Source organism: Trachypithecus francoisi, unplaced genomic scaffold (genome assembly GCF_009764315.1).
Source record: "Trachypithecus francoisi isolate TF-2019V2 unplaced genomic scaffold, Tfra_2.0 Lachesis_group15, whole genome shotgun sequence".
NCBI lineage: Eukaryota > Metazoa > Chordata > Mammalia > Primates > Cercopithecidae > Trachypithecus > Trachypithecus francoisi.
Genome location: NW_022681460.1, coordinates 97950509 through 97966038, shown reverse-complemented (window position 1 = coordinate 97966038; position 15530 = coordinate 97950509). Strand labels below are relative to the sequence as shown.

General features: G+C 46.3%; 1 protein-coding gene across 2 annotated transcripts in view; it reads left to right on the top strand.

Annotated features, from left to right (window-relative positions):
• Positions 1-15530, top strand: part of XYLT1 (xylosyltransferase 1) — a 375752-nt gene that overhangs the window by 161047 nt on the left and 199175 nt on the right. The window lies entirely within an intron of this gene.

Here is a 15530-nt window from a genome sequence, read left to right as displayed (position 1 = left end):
TGGTTTTCTGGTCTCTGTGTCTTTCATCACAGGCCTTTTCTTTCCTGGAATGGGAGGGTATAAATAATAATTTGGTTTTGCATGTTGCTCTCTGCTGATTCTGCATATATTTTCACCCAGTATGCATTCTCTTGGACAGCAGGTGGATGGATGGCTGCCATTCATGGAGAAGCAATTGGTGAGAGTGAGAGAGGTACTTCTCGTGCTCCAGGGGAAGCCTGTAGTGCATATTCTAGGACCTGGAATCTATTGGATTCCAGAGGGCTCAAAAAAATGACTTTAACTTGGCAACGTGCAGCAGGGTGGGCTGACTAAGCATCTTTCCTCCTTTTCTGCAGCACCCCAAGGGTGCTATTTTGTGGGTGATGAGTGGGCCTGGGGAGGCTCCTAAAGTCAGGGCCCACCAGGTTTCTTGCTGGGGAGCCGGGGGCTGTGTTAACTTAAGGGCCACACACAAAGGCCTGTTTCTTCTAATCTTCCTCTAGGATCTCCTGATCTTGAGATTTTGGAGCTCCTGAAATGATTTCTGGACAAGAGTTGACTTTAGAATTCAAAGCCAGTAACTAGTGAGTTGACAAGTTTTGTTTGGCCTGCACAGTGTCTTAAAACAATTGAATTCTAATGTTCTTCTGGCTGTACAGACCCTCTCCAGTGTGCTGACCCTCCCAAGGTGGATTGATTTATCATTGATGACCTTGACACATGGTTGAGGTCTGTCTGAGGCAGCTGCATTTTGAATCTCTGGACAGAATATAAATAAAAACCCCTTAATTGTACCCCCTAATTCCCGTTCTCCCTGTAGGTTCATAGTTTGGGCTGGATCCTTCCAGCCTAATCCACACTTTTCAGCTGAGGATACTGAGGCTTGGAGAGGTTAACAAAGGAGGCTGTTTATTGGGCCTTGACCACAGTTGCCCCATGTCTGGGCAGAACCACTCCCAATGCTGTCGTGGATTTCTGTGAACTTTTTTTTTTAATGGTTTGAATGTTTTCCCCTCTAATGAAAGGAAACCTTTTCTTGCCTGTTACACAGACAGCATTATAGCAGCATCAACGCTGTTGAAGAAAAGAATTCACACACAGTCCCACGAATCTGGCTAGAAACCAAGCTGTGTGCATGGGTCTAAGCAGTCCCTGTCCACCTGCATAGATCATCTCCACATATTTCTAAGCACAGGGAACATTCCCTTCCAAGGAGCCCAACACTCCATAAAAGTCAGCAGGAAAGGGGGCCCTTGTCTGGTAAGTCGCTGGCTGCCAAGGCTGACTTGTGAGGGAGGCCTTTTTTGGTGGTGTTACAGCCTTACTGGATGTCCTGTCTGTCCCCTTCTCTCTCCCTCCTCCAGCCCCAGCAGCCAGGGGCCTGGAGGTTGGCAGAGGGCTGAGCAGCCCAGCTTCCTGCTTCCTGGCCTCACAAGCAGGCCTCTATGAAGTTGCCAGGGCTCCAGGGGTAGGGGCTGGAGCTCAAAACTGCAGATTTTTGTCTAGTCCTGGTGTTGGCAGGCAGCCCAGGCCAGTCCCGAGACCATCACCAGACCAGAAACCTGAGAGCGGATGAGGCAGACAGGCACACCTTTGAGCTGGGATAGAGACTCTCCAGGAGCCGGCCAGGCTGCGGATCTGTGGCCATGGCCCTGGGAGGATGTGCCCTCTCTCCCAGCTTTCCTGCTCAGCCCCTGCCAGGGGGAGCTTTTCCAAGAGGACCTGGTTCTTTGGGATGGGTCTGGAACCTACATTTGGCACCTAGAAGTCGTTTTCAAATGTGAGTACCCTCAGAAACACCTCTGATCCATGAGTGAGTTTGCACTAGTTACCGGAACTTGCTGGAGAAGTAACACTGCATAGCAGCTTAGAGCTGGACTTCCTGACTTCAATTTCTGCCTCCTGCCCCTCTTTGGACAAGTCAGTTTATTCTGTCTGTGCTTCAATTTTCTCATCTGCATAATGGGATGATGGGGTTGTTGTGAAGATTAAACAGTAGATAGAATCACAGATATACACACGAGTGTGTTGAAAATGGGTGAAAACCAAAATCTGCAGTCCAGTTAACAGTATTGTACTGATGTGAAATGCCTGGTTTTAATATTGCACTGCAGTTACATAACATGTTACCATTGGGGGAAGCTGGATGAGGGAACACAGAACACTGTGCTATCTTGGCAACCTCCTGTGAGTCTATGATTATTATTATTTTTTTAAGTTAGAAAGAAAAATATGTTAATGCCGGTAAGGCCCTGAGACAAGGCCCCATACGTGGTAAGCACTACAGGGATGCCAGCCCTGATGATGATGATGATGAAGATTTCAGGGATGTTTCATTGAGTCCTTCACAGGGCTATGCCAGCAAGGATCTTACAGGTAACAGGAAGCAGAGCTTCTGTGATCTCCAGGCCCCACCCTTCCCCTGGATCTCCCTCCCACCTGGTACAGTGGATGAGTCACCCTCTAGGCGTGCCTGAGTTCACGCCTGCTTCATTTGGCTGGGGCAGTGCTTTCTGTCTAGAATGCCCCTCTTCCCTTTGTCTGTTGGCAAGCTCTTTGCATCTTCCAGCTCACACCTTGACTCTTCTAGGAGGCCTTTCTGGGCCTCAGACCTCTGCTTAGACCCCCCGTGATATGGTTTGGCTCTGTCCCCACCCAAATCTCATCTTGAATTGTAGCTCCCATAATTCCTATGTGTTGTGGGAGGGACCCAATGGGAGATAACTGAATCATGGGGTCAGTTTCCACCATATTGTTCTGATTGTAGTGAATAAGTCTCATGAGATCCGATGGTTTTATGAGGGGAAACCCCTTTTGCTTGGCTCTCATTTTCCTTTTGCCTGCTGCCATGTAAGACGTGCCTTTTGCCTTCCACCATGATTGTGAGGCCTCCCCAGACACTTGGAATTGTGAGTTTATTAAACTTCTTTTTCTTAATAAATTATCCAGTCTCAGGCATGTCTTTATTTGTGGCGTGAAAACAGACTAATGTACCCAATAAGAGGGAAAGGAAACTTTTTACTGCCTAAGTTGCACAAACAGCATGACAGCAGCGTCAACGCTGTTGAAGAAGAAAGGAATTCACCCACAGTCCCATGGATCTGGCTAGAAACCAAGCTGTGTGCCTGGGTCTGAGCAGTAAGGCAGCTGTTCTCGAAACATGGTCCTGAACCAACAGCAGGTGCATCATGTGGGAAATGGAAGGAAATGCAGCTTCACCTGACTCCTGGAATCACATACTGCGGGTGAGGTTAGGGCTCTGGCAATCTATAGTTTTACAAATCTTCCAGATGATTCCGATGAGCAGGCTGCTCAAACCCATGAGCAGCCCATGAGGCTGCTCACATGAACCAGAGGACCTTGTTAAGATGCAGATTCTGATTCAGCCCATGTGAGGTGGGGCCTGGGACTCTGCATTTCTAACCAGCTCCTGAGCGCTGATGCTGCTGGGCTCCTTGAGGCCAAGGTCCGTGTCTTCTACTCTGATGTAACCCCTTCTGCTACTGCGGCAATAAGAGCTTGGTGACTTGCTGTTATACTTCAAACAGTGAGTGCTTTTGCAGCAGGTGATTAGCCTGGGCTAAAGGCAGGGAAGGGAGGGGGGACCCATCTTCATCAAGTTTAAGGCTGGAAACAAGATGCATGTGAGCCGGAAAGGAGGCAGAAGGCAGTTCACCTTTTCTTCCATGCTCTGACGCCATGCTCTGTTTTATTCTAATGGTGTCTGGGAATGGAGCCGTGGGACATGACCCCTGAAAGTAACACTCTTTGTCTATACTCGGAACAAACCTCTCTCTTCCTTCTCCCCTTTATTATTATTATTTTTGAGACGGAGTCTTGCTCTGTCATCCAGGCTAGAGTGCAGTGGCACGATCCTGGCTCACTGCAACCTCTGCCTCCCAAGTTCAAGTGAATCTCCTGCCTCAGCCTCCCAAGTAGCTAGGATTTCAGGTGCGCACCACCACGCCTGACTAATTTTTGTATTTTTAGTAGAAACGGGGTTTCACCATGTTAGCCAGGTTGGTCTTGAACTCCTGACCTCATGATCCACCTGTCCCGGCCTCCCCAAGTGCTGAGATTACAGGCATGAGCCACTGCGCCGGGCCTGCCTTTTCCCCACTTACGCCCTTACTTATTCCGCAGATGTTTACTGACCCTGAGTAGGAGGAGGGCACGTTATTGAGCAGAAGATGCAATTCCTGCTGTCAGGCAACATCACTGTCTGGTGGGGACAGATGCCGGTCACTGAGTGGTACTGTGATAAGTGAAATGGGACTAAAGTCCCAGTGTACGGAGACTGTATGGCTGTGAGTCTTGACCCAAGGGGAACAGCAGCCTTTCCCCGGGGAAGTGACATTTCAGCTGAGAGGAAGAAGTGTAAATGGAATAAAGATTAATTTAGCAAGAGGAGGTGGCATGTGCAAAGGTCCTGGTGTGAGTGAAAACCTGGTAATGGCTAAAGAGACTGTCCAGAAGCAAGAGGGGAAAAGCAGGGCTGGAGGGAAGTGAATGAACCCAAGGGAGAATGACGAGTCGGGGAAAGGATTTTAGTTAGGGAGGAAGAGGAAGGTGTTCAAGAAGTCTGCGGGCATTTTGTTGCAGCTCATTCCTGAAATCAGATCTCAGAAGTTTCAATCTGATCCCATCTTTACAGGGATGATGTGTTCCCACCCCCAGCCTCCAAATTCAGCTGGCTTTGAGCACACATGACCTCTCTTCCCTGCCACCCCTGACCCCTGGGGCCCCTACCCCTGTGACCTATGCGTTTTATTTACGCCCCTCCCCCCATGTAGCCTTTCTTACCATCCACCAAAAGGTTACGTTCACAAGCAAGAAGCATGATTTTTCCACCACTAAGCCCAGAACCACAAACACACATCTTAACCCTGTTAATCTTCTTGACTGCAATGGCTCATTCTCAAAAAATAGGCATTAAACCATTTGGGACAAGAAATGCTTCCAAAGAATCCCTTTGAAGGCAGAGGAATGAGTTGCAGGTTCAGGGTTGTGGATGTTTACGACCATATCCACGTGAAATCTGCAGTGCTGGAAAAATAGGTTCTTGGAAAATTTCCCCTCTTAATAAGGCACAGCACAGACAGTACACTCTAGGAACGCCCGCCTGTTTCAGGGAAACCAAGCTGGTGCATGTCCGCGAAGAGCCTCACTCCCACCCGTTCATTATGACTGACGCAGCCCAGGCAAGCCACAGGGTTTGTCCTACCCAGGTATAGGATGGTCAGCGTTGATCCCTCTCACCTCCATCCGTGCCTTCTTCCGACAAGTATTTGCTCAGTGAGGACCCACAACAGACACTATGTTAGACTAGCAACTCTCAACTGGGGGTAATTGTGCTCCCCCAAGGGACATTTGGCAATGTCTAGAGACATTTTTTAGTTGTCACAACTGGGGGAGCCGATGCTACTGGCATCTAGTGGGTAGAGCCAGGGATGTTGCTCAGCATCCTACATTGCATAAGGCAGCAGTCACCCAAGACAGAATAACCCGGCCCAAAATGTCAGCAATGCCAAGATTGAGAAACTGGGTTGTAGACCCTTGTGTGTCTCTGAACCGCCTTCCCACCTCTCCTACTTTTGCATTAGGCACATGTCTTTCTAGCTGTCTCGATTGCTAGGCTCTGGGCTAGACGTTTGTTTTTCCTTGAACCTTTTTTTTTTTTTCTGCTTTTGCTCATGTTTATGTTCATCTTTTGGTCTTTTGTCTCCATCAACCGAGATGTATATAGTATCCGCTATTTTGCGCCAGACATGGTGCGAAGTGCTCTTTGTATTTTACTTCTAATCCTCGTGACAGTTAGAGGAGATAGATGTTATTTTCCCTGCAGAAAATAATAAATTTCATTTATTGGGCATCTACCATGTGTCAGGTTCTGGGAAGCCTGTTGATTTCTAATCCTCATAGCATCTCTGACTTAAATTAGGTTTTCTAATCCCATTTACCCCGAAACCGGGTCTTGGAGAAGAGTAGGGTGTTGTTCAAGTTCACGTGCTGAGGAAGTTCTAAAGTAGCTAGGGATTGTGGTGGTCTTTGGGTAGGAAAGCAAGTGTGGACCAAACCAGCTTGCAAGGGTGCAAATACAGCTTCCATCTTTGAACCCAAACCACCCTAGAGAAAGGAAGAGAGAAGTGACTGTTCTGTGTAGATAGAGCTGTATCTTTACCTTACAGGGAGGTGGGTGAGGAGAAGAAAGGTTCTGAAGAGAAGGGAAGTAATCTCTTCATTGAGGGCGTGTCCTGTGCCTGGTGTTGGACTCTGTCCTTATTTAATCATCTCAGCACTTCTCCAAGTAACTTTTAAAGCAGGCTTAGTCAACTTGAGTATGCTTTTGAGACCCAAAGGGTGAAGTCAGTTCCCTAAGAGCTGCTAACTTAAGTGCCAGGGTCCAGGGTGGAGCTCAGGTCTCCTGGTCTCCCAGCCAACAGAAAGCTTACTGGCACCATCTTGGGAGGTTGGGGTTGTGGGGTGTGTCTACAGGAACTGGATGTACTTTTCAATTCCCCATGCCCCTTTGCTGTGTTATGAAGCCTTCAAGCTCTCTCACTCGGCTTTGGCTCATTGTAGATCTTGAGAAATGCCAGCTGATTGACTGATGGACACACTGAGGGTATATCCCGCCGCCAACATACATTGCAGTTCATGGAGAGTGGGGGATGGATCTGCAGTCCCTAGAATACCCAATGGCAAGTCTCTTTGACTATTTTTGAGCCTCTTTATTTTAGAGACTTCCAGACATCAGTCCCTCTGCAGACCCCAGCGGAGCAAGGCGGTGCACCTTTAACCCTTCACTGTCCTCTCCTTAGAGGCCGTGCTCGCCCCTGCTGGGCTTTCTCTCCATGAGCAATTGCCCAATTGAATTCCATTTATAGACTCTGCCTCCTGGGGTGCAGGAAGGCCCCTGGGTATGGAAGCATTCCAAGCCCCAATCAATCCCTTCTTTTATTCAGGGGCAAAGTTAGAAATGGGCCAGAGTCATTGGAAAGATTTTCCACCTCACTGTGCAGAGAAGCCCTCTTATGAAAGATGTATTGATGAATCCCCTTGTACCAGGATGTTACTGGCCTCTGCAAGGCGGGAAATAAGTATCTGCTGGCTCTCTTTCTGCCACAAAACTCTTTCAGATCAGATTTCCTCTGCACCCAAGCACATTTGATTTAAATCATTTCACTGCAAAATATAAATAAAATAGAAATGACTCCTGTAATGAAAAAGAGAAACACCTCAGTGATACAGTTTTGACTTCCAGAAAATAGGGCATTAAAACTGTAGGCTCTGCCAGGCACGGTGGCTCATGCCTGTAATCCCAACACTTTGGGAGGCTGAGGCGGGCGGATCAAAAGGTCTGGAGTTCGAGACCAGCCTGGCCAGCATGGTGAAACCTCGTCTCTACTAAAATACAAAAATTACTGGGTGTGGTGGTGTATGCCTGTAATCCCAGATGCTCAGGAGACTGAAGCAGGAGAATTGCTTGAACCTGGGAGGCGGAGGTTGCAGTGATCCGAGATTGTACTCCAGCCTGGGCAATAGAGTGAGACTCCGTCTCAAAAAAAAAAAACAACCCACAAAACTGCAGGCTCATCTAACTAGCAGATTCTCAGGTCTATGTGCACTTTCAGGTAGCACAAGTGAATATCCACCAGTACGTGCACCCCTACAGTACAGAGACTACACTCCCAGGTTCAGGGCTCAGCTGTGACTCACTCCAGCTGTGTGACCTTGGGCAAGTCACTCTGCCTCTCTGCACCTCCTCTGCATGGTGAAGGGGCTAGAAGAGATGCCTCTAATACCCTTTTGACTTCATGAATGTAAGGACATTCAAGACTAGGAAACCCAAAATTACCAAGGGGATATATTTCTAGGAATTGGGATGTTTAATCTTACCAAAGGATTCATGTCCTCATGAATGGGGTACCTTTGAGTTCTGACTTTTCGTGTATATAAAAAGATTTTCAAAAATTTATTTACATCCAGTTTTTCAGAGCTCTGTCTACTGCATAAAGTGAAACACACACGTATAGAGAAATTGCATCTTACTTAGACTTACAGATAATTTTTTTTTATTATTATTATTTTTTGAGACAGTCTCACTCTGTCACTCAGGCTGGAGTGCAGTGGTGTGATCTCAGCTCACTGCAGCCGCCGCCACCCGGGTTCAAGTGATTCTTCTGCCTCAGCTTCCCGAGTAGCTTGGACTAGACACACGTGCGCCACCCGCCTCGGCCTCTCAAAGTGCTGGGATTACAGGTGTGAGCCACCATGCCTGGCCGACTTTAAGGCTTGAAAGTCAGTACATAGGGTGAAAATTGTGTGTAGCTCGAATTTTTCTCCTCTCATATATTATCTATCTCTTGTTCTCTCTCTCCCAGTATTCTCGCTCCTATTCTCTTGTTCTTTTTCCCTCCCCCAACCGCTTGTATTTGCATTCTCCCAATCTGAATACACACAAACTGTGGCTCCTAAGAGAAGAATGCACTTGGTAAGTTACCCTGAAGTTTACACATACAGAGGGGAGGGTGAAGAGCTTCAGCAGTCCTTTGGCACTTAAAGGCTCTCTGGGTTGGCTTTTTAATCCTTTCTCCTTTTCAGGGGTACTTCCTTCTGTTTGGGTCAGAGAAGGGACATCACAGCAGTTCTGAGCAGGTTCTCAGAGGGTGCTGTCCCTTTCTGTCTTTTGCCAGAGTAGTGAGAGGATGAGTCAGACTCAGGTTCGAAGAAAGGAGTGACCGCCCCACAGGGACTCCCTGCCACGGCAGTGTCAGGGGAAGGGGAATCTGAACACAGGGCTGTTTATAACGTATGTGAAGTCTTATTATGTGGAAATAAAGTTCTCCGGAAGTCAGAGTTTGGGGTTTGCCGGGTCCTTATAGTTACAAATAAATGCTTACTTGAGCAATACTTGGTCTGTTTAATCCTGTTAAGAAAGAAGGTATTCACGCCTGTAATCCCAGCACTTTGGGAGGCCATGGTGGGCGGATCATGAGATCAGGAGATCAAGACCATCCTGGCCAACTTGGTGAAACCCTGTCTCTACTAAAATTACAAAAATTAGCTGGGCATGGTGGTGCATGCCTATAATCCCAGCTACTTGGGAGGCTGAGGCAGGAGAATCTCTTGAACCCAGGAGGTGGAGGTTGCAGTGAGCCGAGATCGCACCACTTTACTACAGCCTGGGTGACAGAGTGAGACTCCATCTCAAAAAAAAAAAAAAGGTATTCTGTATTATACATAAATATTAAGAAAACTAAAGCTACACACACACACACACACACACACACACACACACTGTTCTACTGTTCACTCTTGTCCAGAGGACATTTTGTTTTAGAAACTAGATAAAGTAGTGAGATTAGTTACTGTAGTCTTAGGCTCGCAGTGGATGCATGAACTGGAATCTAAGTTGGAGAATGAGTCCCATCCAGTCCTGGGTAGTCAAGACAAGGGGTCATTCTGACTTGGGGAGCTGGGATGGCTTTGCAGTCAGCATTTTCCTGATTCCCCATCCCCTCCTTTGTACAATGGGGAGATGATGCAGGAGTTAGTGAAATTAAATATGACGCCCGGCCTGCAGTGGGCACCCCATGGCATTGAGTGGTGCTATAAATGTGCACAGACTTCCAGATCACTCTTGTGCCATATAGAAACTGTCACCCTTTCTTTTCTGGGCCTATAGCTGCAATCTTGGTGAGTTTTCCAAGAAACTTAGCATTGAAATGTCATAGAGTAGTGTTAAATTTTACTATCCAAACCCAAAGCCTCATCTGTGCCAAGTTGGGGGATATACAAATGAATAGATATATTTATCTTGAATGCTTTGAGAGTATTCAGGGAAAATAGGTTACCTTCCCAAGCAGCCTTACTCACCATGGGCAAAGAAGTAACTGGTAGTGGTTTAACCGGTCCAGCAACTTTGGTTACAGCCTGTTTGGTTCCCACGACTTTTTGTGGAAAAAAAATAGTCTTAACTGTGATTTACCAGGTTGTTGACATATGACGCTTTTGGACATAGACTTACAGCAGGTTTAGGGCCAAGAAAACATGTCAGCTATTTCAAAGGAGCTGAGGTTGAGGAACTAGCTAAAATAAAACATGTTACAATCACTTTACCACCCTCCCCTGCGCGGTCCAAATCCCTGCACCATTTTTTTGCACCATGCTTATACCATCCAAATACAGCATTTCTGTGACTGGAGAACAGCATAGTGTTGGCAACAGCTTTGGGGAAGAAGCAGGGGGGAATTAAAAGACACAGTGACAGAGATAGTTATCTTTGCACCTGCCCTTACCTGTGCCTGAAGCCAAAATTCCAGCAAATCTGCTCCTCACCTGCCTCAGGTGTTTGATCAAAGGTCATTTTGGGGGGAATGCCATCCCAACCATTGCTCTGAAAATTGCAAACTGCTGCTATCCCCTGTTCCTCTGATTTACTACTATTTTTTCCCTTTACCACGATGGTTATTACCAGTTGACAGACTTTAAGCTGTTACTGCCTTATTACATTCCAATATAAGCATAAATTTTGCCTTATTACATTCCAATGAAGCATAAATTGATGCCTTATCAACTATCATATATATCTGCGTGCACCTGTACACACACACACACACGTATATATGCACACATGCATTGCTCACATATGTATTTTGTTCATGTATCTTGAGTGCCTGCCGCATCATTTACTCTTAAATATAAATTAATAAATCATATGTACATAATGTTTATAAGATAAGCCTCAGTTCCAGAAATGTCAAAATGATGGAAAAAAACTTCATCTGAAAAATCAAGAGAATGTGGTAAAATGCCTGGATTATTTAGATTGAGGTCCCATTGATCAACTAATCATACCTGTTCTTAGAGTCAGAGTGAAAAGGCTGAATGTTTTAAAGACAGACGTGTGGAGTGAAATGATTCCTCTTACTCCCAGCCATTGAAATACTATTAATAATGAAAATGTAAAAGGATTGCAGGTGTCTGTGTTCTGGGCTTATTTCTTAGAGCTTTTCCTAGAACCCTCACCGTGGCCCTCTTATGCCAGTTTTATGGCAGAGAAAACTGGGGACTCACAGGGGCATCAACATGTCTGTTTATTGGAAACATTTTTATATGCCCACAAATAATATGCAATAGCAACAGTAATAGCAGCTAAAACAGGAGTGTGCAAACCGTCAGTAGAGGACCAGGTAGATTAGTAACTATCTGAGCCTTTGCTGGGCATGTGGGCTCGGTCACCGCTTAGCAGTTCTGCCGGGGTGGCTGTGCAGTAGCTGTAGATAATATGCAAATGAACAGGAGTGGCTGTGTACCCATAAAACTTTGGTTCACAAAAGAGGATTGCAGGCCAGATTTGGTCTTAAAGCTGTAGTTTGCCAACCCCTGAACTAAATATGATTTCCATGAGGGCAGGAACCATGTCATTTTTTTTTTCATCATTGTATCTCATGCAGGGAGCCCAATTCTTTGCACATGGTAGTTCTTGAATGAATGAATGAATGAATGAGTAAACCAAGGAATCAATGGATGGTCTGTCTTTCAAGATCATCACGACTGAAGCTCCAGTCCTCTCCTTTCCTTTCCCCTTTCCTTTCCCATGTACTCCCCTTCCCTACCTGTACTGCCAACCCCACCCCAGCTTATCCCCTTACATTAAGCTCACTTTCATGTGTGGGCTCGCTTGTTTGCTCACTCTCTCTCATTCTCTCTCTCTCACTTTCTCTTTTCTCTTCCCCTCACCCGTTCTAGACCCAAGGTCAACTCCTCCTTTCCCTAGCCTTCCTCAAAAGCCTTGGGGGATTGAGTAACCAGTTATTGTGCCAGTGGTGGTTTTTTCTGGAACCTTTTGAAGTTGTGTGTTTGTTGGTTCAGCTCTTTACACCCATCCCTATTTCAGGAAGGGTTTATGGCAGTGTGCGAGAGTGTACTAAACAGAATAAGACTGCAGAAATTAAAACTGAGACAAAGAAAGGAAACACAGCCATAGGATCATCATACCTTGGAGCTGGCATCGGTATTAACACCTACACTGTGGTGGGGAACCGGAGATTTGACAAAGAGCTTTCTGGCTGCCATCAAGGAAAACAAATCTGTCCCTTCCACTGCCCTGCATCCAAATAATTGACACAGGCCATTGCTTATGGCAGGTGGATCTGTTCTCACTGCTCAGTTCAGATGGATATTTCTCCAGAGAGCCTCAAAAGAGGAGGAAGAGGAAGGACCAGCAGGCTTTGCAGCTTGCTAACAGCAGACAGGATGAGGTATTCATGCCTGTCTACTATGATGGTGTCCCCTGGTCTAGACTCAACGTCTTACGCCGATGCTCAGCAGAGTGAGGACGCATCCTGGTACCTGGGCCTGGGTTGACCTCGATATGTATTTTATTTTATTATTATTATTATATTTGAGATGGAGTCTTGCTGTCATCCAGGCTGGAGTGCAGTGGCATGATCTTGGCTCACTGCAGCATCCACCTGGTGGGTTCAAGCGATTCTCCCATCTTAGTCTCCTGAGTAGCTAGGATGACAGGTGCATGCCACCACGCCTGGCTAATTTTTGTATTTTTAGTAGAGATGGGGTTTCACCATGTTGACCAGATTGGTGTTGAACTTCTGACCTCAAATGATCTGCCCACTTTGGCCTCCCAAAGTACTGAGATTACAGGCATGAGCCACCGTGCCTGGCCCTGACTTGTATTTTAGGGAAGCTACCAGAACAAACAGATCATGTGGTCTCCAAGCACCACTGGAGCATAAAGAGGAAGCTCTTAGTCTGAGAGAGAGACCAGGTGAAAATTCCAGCTCAGACGCTGACCTCTGGCCTAGTCTTTCCGCTTGTGTAAACCTCTGACCCTTCATCTAAGAAATGAGAGTTGATATTAGCATTCACCACCTGTTGTGGTGGGGTCTGATGAAACACCTTAGCATTGTGGCCTTTGCATCTACCATTGTGTTGAAGCTTGGCAGCGACATTGCAAGGTAAATGTCACCCCATCTGCTTCACGCTGTTCTGAGTACTTGAGCTCAGTATTACTCAAGCTTTCGTTCATTATCACCCTCCCAGGAAGAAAAATCTAATTTAATTTAAATTCTCTCTTGTGAGAGAAATTAAATACTATGGAATAAGATTTTATCAGGTAGGGTTGAGCTTTGCGGGGCCACTAACCATTGCAATATCTAAGACTGTTATTATTATGTTGAGACAGAGTTTTGTTCTGTTGCCCAGGCTGGAGTACAGTGGTACACTCTTGGCTCACTGCAACCTCTGCCTCCTGAGTTCAAGGGATTTTTGTGCCTCAGCCTCCCGAGTAGCTGGGATTATAGGCGCCCGCCACCATGCCTGGTTAATTTTATATTTTTAGTAGAGACAGAGTTTCACCATGTTGGCCAGGCTGGTCTCAAACTCCCAACCTCAGCTAATCCACGCGCCTCAGCCTCCCAAACTGCTGGGATTATGAGTGTGAACCACTGCGCCCGACCTGATTTTTTTTTTTCGCACATACACATACTCACCAAAATTTTGCTTGCTTGGTGGGGGTGATAATCATCCCTATTGGGAATACGTGCTTTAGATATATAAACTAACTCCTATTAAAGCTCTAGTTGTGAGATAAAGGAACGGAGGCCCAGAGAGGTAAAGTAACTTACCCAGAGTTGCACAGTGAATAAGAAAGGATCTGAATTCAGTCTTACAGACTGCTCTAGATTGTGCTTTAAGCGCAGTCTAACTCACAGCAGCAAACTGTACCTGTTATTTTGTGTCTTGCTTTTGTCACTTACCTATCTAGCTCATCGATTGTTCTGGTTCAGTATCTATGTCATGTCCCTCATTCTTTTTAATAGCTGCATTAGACTGGGCGCGGTGGTTCGCATCTGTAATTCCAGCACTTTGGGAGGCTAAGGTGGGCAGTCATCTGAGCCCAGAATTTCCAGACCAGCATGGCCAAGGTGGTGATGAAACCCCGTCACTACTAAAAACACAAAGATTAGCCGGGTGGTGGTGGCACATGCCTGTAACCCCAACCACTCGGGAGGCTGAGGCAGGAGAATCGCTTGAACCCAGGAGGCGGAGGTTTCAGTGAGCTGAGATCGTGCCGCTGCACTGCAGCCTGGGTAACAGAACAAGACTCCATCTCAAAAAAAAAAAAGAAAGAAAGAAAGAAATAGCTGCATATTTTGCATTTGCATTCACATAGCATAGTTATTTAACCATACCATGACTGCTGAGGCTGAGGTGGTTTCCAGTCTTTGGCAATTAAAAACCCGCCACAGCAGTCCTCCCTACACACATATCATTTTGCTTAAATGCATGTTAAATGTGAAGGTTACATGCCTAGAAATGGAGCCTGTGCACACTTCTTAAAAGATAGCATTTTGTCAGGGGCACGAAAATATCTCCACAAAGCTAAGATACTTACGGAGCCATCCAAGGTCAGTTTTCACCATGTTCTTAACAACTAAGCCACTCTTTTGACCCCCAAATTCCTCCTGACCTGGTTATTGATTTAGATATGGGCTCCCCACCCCCGCCACCTTTTATGCCTTTAGTCACCGGATTATCCTCTTGTCATCTGGTATTTCCCTACCAGGCTTCCCACAGTTTATTTTTGAACTTCAATTCTCATCTCATTAACAGAAAGCCTAGGCGGCCAGATTCCATTCCTGCTGCCTGGGTCAGTGCTTTGAAACAGGGTCGTTAATAAAGCAGCTTCATAGATTTTCCTGAGTCCTTCATGTCCACCAGGATGGAGGAAAAGCAAAATGCTTCCTTTGTCCCTCGTCTTTCTGAAAGTTTTCTCTAAGAACCCGAACCAGTCTCATTCCGCAGAACTGTCTGGGCCTTCGTTATGTAAGAGCTATGTTCTAGCAGTTAGGGAAATTTCCTAGCATGAGTGGTCCTCATTCAATTCTGCAGGGGACAAAAAACCTCTCTGCTCCTAAACCTTGCTGGTAAGTATGTATGGCAGAGTCAAGGCTAGGTCGACTCCCACATATGGCGACCTCAGCTAGAGAAGTGAGGTGGAAAGGATGCTAGAAATGCAGAGGGTGTCTTTAGCCCTTGTGCAGCAGCATTGCCTGTAATTAAAGCTGGCTGCACTATTAAAATCATCTGAGTAATTAAACTCAATTGTGTTTGGCGATAGTTTGTTCTGGAAGTTCCTTGAGGAAGAGCGGGTTAACGGGATGGAGAGGGCTGAATGGTATTTTGTGCAGATGGAATCTGTCGGCCTCCTTTATCTGGCCCTGAAGCCTGCTGGGGCTTACTACCACCCCCTCCTCATTCGGTTATTTCTCCCAGTTCAGATTTGCTGATTAAACATGGTGGCCGGGTTGATAGAGGCATGAAACTGGATGCTCTGGTGGTGGTGCGGTGGGGGTGGTTAACCACATGCATTTTCCCTCTGCCTTAAATGCAGTAGGTGCCCAAAAAAGGATTTAATGCATCCGGACATTCTTTAACAAATATTTACCCAATGCCTGTCATGTGCCAGGGTTTGTGGATACTGAAGGGATGTAACAAAGTAGCTTGTGTTCTAGTTGGAG